This window comes from Solanum tuberosum, unplaced genomic scaffold, assembly GCF_000226075.1.
Source record: "Solanum tuberosum cultivar DM 1-3 516 R44 unplaced genomic scaffold, SolTub_3.0 scf00191, whole genome shotgun sequence".
NCBI classification, from domain to species: domain Eukaryota; kingdom Viridiplantae; phylum Streptophyta; class Magnoliopsida; order Solanales; family Solanaceae; genus Solanum; species Solanum tuberosum.
In genome coordinates, this window is record NW_006239117.1 from 584,459 (window position 1) to 590,363 (window position 5,905).

Below are 5,905 nucleotides of genomic sequence, written 5' to 3' on the forward strand. Positions count from 1 at the left end.
AGCACAAAAAACATCTTTTGGATTAACAAAATTAGTAGTCTTCTCAATTTCAAAGGTAGCCTTGGTCTATGCAAGCCCAACCTTGAACTTTGTGTTTTATTTTTCTTTAGCAGGACTACATGTTAAAGAGCATAGTTCATATGCAACTGGTCCATGGCATTTTGGTGAGTGACACATATGACTTCAATCAGTTTAATTTTTTTCCCGTTTTGTATCACCTTTAAGGAACTGGTTCAATCAATCCTGTGCCCTTCGGGGAAACAATAGTTCACTCATCTCTAACCCCAAAAATCAGTAATCACCTTGCCTAAGAGCACTGTCCGCTTCCCAAAGTTCACAACTCTAATTTCAATAGAGTCAGTAAGAGGAACAAGTTTTCTTCAACATCATTTGTAGAGGAACATGTTCTCCAAATCTGTTTCCTAGACGTGGTACTATCAGGTGCAACACCAACTATAATAATTTTTTACATCAACCCTAAATCTCAGTTTATATGGATCCCAATAGGAGAACTAGGTTCAACAAAGGGGTTTCCCATTGATTCCCCCTCACTAAATGCACCCAAGTTGAGCCTAACAATTGAACTTTGTTCAACTGTAGGGTCCCCAAAAATATTCCCCCTCACAAGGTACATCCTCCAAAAATTTCTCAATAATTTTAGACACACCCAATATAGATTCCCCCTAAGAACCAGCACTACCTACTTTCTACAACACAACCTCTATTTTATAAGACACCAAAGTAGAGGTGTCATCCACCGAAGTCATCTCAACCATAACATCAGATAGACCATCACACTTAGAATCTCCAAGAATGTAATTAAGAAACATAAATTGTAATTAATCAAGCATAGACATGTTTCTTGAAGAACACTTTATTCCACAATTTTAGAAAAAAAGGATTTCTTGGTTAAGAAGTTTATGGAAGAGAAGAGTGTGAGTTGTAGAGACACACTAGGATAAGGCTTTTTAAGAAAATGTTTGTTTAGTAGTATTGAGGACATGAATATATCTTTTGGGACAAGTGGAAGGAACAGGTACATGTGCACACTTAGAATCTCCAAGAATGTCATTAAGAACCACAAATTATAATTAATCAAGCACAAACATGTTTCTTGAAGAACACTTAATTCCAAAATTTTAGAAAAAAATATATTTATTGGTTAAGAAGTTTATGAAAGAGAAGGGTGTGAGTTGTAGAGACACACTAGGATAAGACTTTAAATAGGCTTTTAATAAGATATTTGTTTAGTAGTATTGAGAGTCTTTTGATATGAAGAGTTTTATCTTGGGTAGAGATCTGGTTATATTTTATCACAAAAAGTGTGATTAGATTCCTTTTAGAGAACGCCAAAAATTGAGCATAGGACATGAATATATCTTTTGGGAAAAGTGGAAGGAACATGTTCAAGTGCATTGATTATATATTTAATCATGAAGAATTGTAGTACACATACCTTAGATTGCTGGATAATGCTGAATTTTGCTCCAATTTTACTAAGTCTTTCTCCTGTGGCAGATGCAAATACAATGTTATAGTGCATGAGTAGCTTGACTTTAAATGCGTTATAGAGACATACAACTAAATGTACAAGACTGAGCATAAAATTCAAGATTAGAAGGCAGTATGCACAATTTTTATTAGCCACTGAGGGATACTCATGTGATTTTAATCATCCCAAGTTTCAACATGTTCATTTAAAAATGTTTCTCTAGGTTGATCACTCTTCTTAGTTGATGGACTCATGATTTCCATACTATGATCATCTGAGTGCGCCTCATAAGACTTTTCATGTTTGTAACTGTGAGATACTGCATAGGTTGGACCTGTTTCTTTCACATGTTTCTTCATAATTTATTCAGAGATCCTTGACAACTCATCATTATCATGCAAGCTTGTTTCTCTTATTATATAACTGTAATATACTGAGTGGATTTTGGTTTATTCCTTCACCATGATGCCTTCTTTCAAATTTGTGTTCTTTAATCTTGCCTATTTTTTCAACTTCTTTGATTTGACCATACAGAATTTTCACCACCAAAACTACTATTCCATCCTTTTCTTCTGCAAGTGAGAGAAATTTCTTCTAGTTTCAATTATGTGTCTGGAGCAACAGGTGTTCATATATGAATGTTGCTTGCTTCCTCTCACTTTTCCTGTAAATTCAAAGGTTAGATTTAGAAACCCAAACTAGCTTGGGTCCTTTGTATTGATAAAAATGATGAATGAGATCTCTATTGATCCATATTGATAAAATATTTTTAGATTTTTTCTTTTGCCCCAACCTGTTCCTTTGACGTGATTCCTTTCTTTTAACAGGGTTAATTTTTCTATTTGAGACAATTTTGAAGTCATGTGAGTTATAACTATTGGGTAGGTACCCCTTGCGTGACCAATACTACCACAATGTGTGCACAAATATGAGGTTTTCTTAGGGACTTATTTAACAAAACCTATTCCAGATTTAGTGTTATGTGTTCTATTACTGAGCTGAGTCACAATCATTGAGGACTGAGTCCATTTATTTACCCTCTCAAGCTCATACTTAGTTCTAGCTAGGTCAAGATTTATTCTTCTAGATTTTTCCTTTTAAAAAAATAGTTCATCTTTTAACCCTTTTAGATCTTGGTCACATCTGATTTGGTCACCACTAATTTTTCCTTTCCCATTCTCTGTAACACTTTGTTTCAAAAATTCAGATTTGAGAGCCAAAGTGCAGGAATCAAGTTGTTTTACCTGTTCCTTTAGGAATTGATTTTCTTTCTTTGAGATAAGAGTTAGTTTTTTCAAGATCAGTATATTCGAATTTTAAATGGTCAAGGAAGTCAATAACTGATCTTTGTTTTCATCCAATTCTGAACATTATCTATGAGAGTTAAAATAAGGGAAGATAATTTTTCTTTGAAAAACATTTTAGTTTATTTTTAAGGTCAAGAAGATTTACCTCCCTTTTCTTAGTGTCTGATTCAGAGTCTGGTTCAGAGTCCTCCATGGCCATCAAAGCCATATTTGAGTGGTCTGAACTTGTTCCCCAAGCAGTATACATAGCATTTCCACATTCTTTTTCTTTGCTTAGGGGTAATTTTTCTCATAGTTTCCACCTTTCTTGAAGAGTTTTTTGAGATTTTTGTTGATTCATCCTTCATCAATTCGTTGAACTATGTCTTATTACTTCACCATCTCTCTTGGGTCATCACTAAGTAAAATCATGTGTCCCATTTTTAAGTAAATTGTTACCAATTTGGCATCATGGAATTGGTCACCCCTAATTGGCCATACCAAATTTGGGACGCCACGTCCCTATTGCCTCCATTGTTGAGTTCCATCCACAATGTGATAGAAATCCATCAGTCAAAGGATGGCTTAAAATCAACAACTGTGGCGCCCATCCTTTTATGATCAACCCTCTGTTCCCTACTCTTTCTTCCAATCCATGAGGATAATATCCTTCTTCCTGTTGGCCGCCTCCAAAGAGAGCCAGAGGTGGACCATGTCGGCCTGAACCGGCCTCAATAACCCAAATGAAAGGGTGGTTTGTTGCCTCTAATGCATTAGCCAGTTGAGGATATTCTTCTAAACTAGGTCCAACTTCACAACCAAAGGACACATAAATTACTGATCGCAGAAGTTTGAGTTCAACCATTGCATCACCTTTTCCTCTGAAAAATTTGACTGACGATTCGACCTGACTTCATGATCATATAGTATTGAAATAGGTTATTTCCAAAATGTTCCGGGCAATAATGGTCCTACGCTCCATATTTTCTTTTCAATCTGATTAATTACATAATCGATGAATGGACTCTCAAGATCATAACAAGTATTGATCAACAATGCAATAGAACCCTCTATCTCATCCAACCATCGTGGCTTTTGACCCGGACTTGATGGTCCGCCATTGTAGTGATGACTCGGACCACGATGGTTTTGCTTTATATTAGAGTAACTCAGAGCCATACTTTCAGGAAATCCAGGAAGAATTCGAATCTCACCCGGTTTCATCGGCGTCCACATGGTTCTTCCATGCTGCAAACTCCATTGCAGCAGCACAAGCACCAGAAGTGAAGAAAGAGACAACAGGTATGTCAAATTTCATGAAAATTTCCTTGCTATCATGACATCTACCACCACACCTATGGGTGAGTCTTACCCGATCCATTGCATCGTTCTTATATTAAGGTATCAATCCCCTGTCCTAACTGGTGATGGTGATGCTGGAAAGGTTGCATGAAATTTCGTCCATCTTTTCCTTTTGGTAATTGTATTGCTTTCTGTGGTGGAGTAGATTTTGTAGTAGAAATTTCAACGAGTTGAATCAGAGAATGGTGACGAAGATTGGCGGGGATTGAGGAGGAGAGGTGGGAAGGGATGATAAGTGTGCTTTTAAAGCTGAAAGACGTGAGTTTGTTTTGCTTCCAAAAGAAAATCATAAAATTACATCCAATGCCAGGAATCAAGGACTCACAAACAAAGAAAAAACTACAAATATTCTTGGGAATATATGTTCATATTAGGAATGTGAGCAATTTTGTGCCAGTCTTCTCCTATTCCCTTCTCACACCTCTTTTCCACTTGTGGACATTCCCTATCTTTTAAACTTGTGAGGGCTGTTTGGTGCTGCAATCCCCCGGGCAAACATTTTAACATCTTGCAGTTACAAACAGATAACTGTGTGAGTGAAGTTAAACCTTTCACCCCTTCCTCGGGGAGACTCTTTAGTGCGCCACAAAATTCAATTTCCAGATGCTTCAAAGCATTGAGACTAGCTAGGCTGGTAGGCAACTCTTTGAGATTATCAAAGAAAGAGATTTTCAAGTATTTCAGATTTGCAAGGCTTTTGAATGTCTCTTCTGTGAGTGAAGTAGCTTCTTTCTTATGACTAATGTGGAGAGAAGTAAGAACCCTAAGATTAGGTGTGGACCTGAAACATGTTGCATCTGCCTCGTCGCCCTCAACTGCAAATTTTTGACAGAAGAAAGGGTCGAAAAAACAATATCAGGGCACCAGTAAATCTCCATCTCTTCAAGCACAGGGAATTGCTCTTCTCCTGCCCTTTTCAGCAATCCTTTCAGATTAAGAAAATCACCTATACTAAGTTTTCTCAGGGATGGAAACCTTATTCTTCTGGGTAATCCAGAATGAACATCATCCTTTTCAACATACTCCACCTCCGCAGACCCATCCCATAACTCTAGACTTTCTAGATAAGGCAGATCACCAAAGGGTGGTAAGCATGAGAAGTTTTCACAGCCGTTAATTACAATAGAGAGAACATTTTTTAAAAATGATTGATGTATCCAATCTGGCAGACGGATTCCAAATCTCACTATCTCTCACATGTTCCCATTCGCTTCCATCTCTCTTGAAGCGCAAAAGACCTCCAAGAGTCTTGGCTGCTAGAGGCACACCACCACTTTTTTTCACGATCTCCTTTCCGATAGCCACAAGGTTAGGATTTATTTCTTCTTGGTATCCAAATGCACGCTGCATGAACAACAACCAACAATCTTCTTGAGACAGATTTGACAATTCATATGGTTGCAATGTTCCCATAATTGAACCTTTTCAAGACGAGTAGTAGTTAGAACAGAAGCACCACTTGCTCCAACCTTCAAGACTGCTCTTAAATTAGCCCACTTCTTTTGATCATCATTCCAAACATCATCTAAGACAAGCAAGTATCTTTTTCCATTCAACAACTCCTGAAGCTTCTTCTGAAATGAAGCCAAGTCCTCGACATCAAGAGAACTTCCTTCTATATTTCCTATAATTGTCTTTATCAACCTCTTCTCATCAAAATCATTGGAGACACAAATCCACAGTTTGGGATAGAAATGCTCAGTTACTCTCTGATCATTGAAGACCATTTGGGCTAGAGTCGTCTTTCCTAGTCCCCCCATACCAA

At 37.3% G+C, this 5,905-nt stretch overlaps 2 pseudogenes; both read right to left on the reverse strand.

Annotated features, from left to right (window-relative positions):
- Positions 1-3,117: 3,117 nt before the first annotated feature.
- On the reverse strand, positions 3,118-4,159 carry LOC102597567 (UDP-glycosyltransferase 73C2-like; annotated as a pseudogene).
- A 242-nt stretch (positions 4,160-4,401) lies between these two features.
- LOC102597884 (putative disease resistance protein RGA1) overlaps positions 4,402-5,905 on the reverse strand; it is a 37,082-nt pseudogene continuing 35,578 nt past the window's right edge.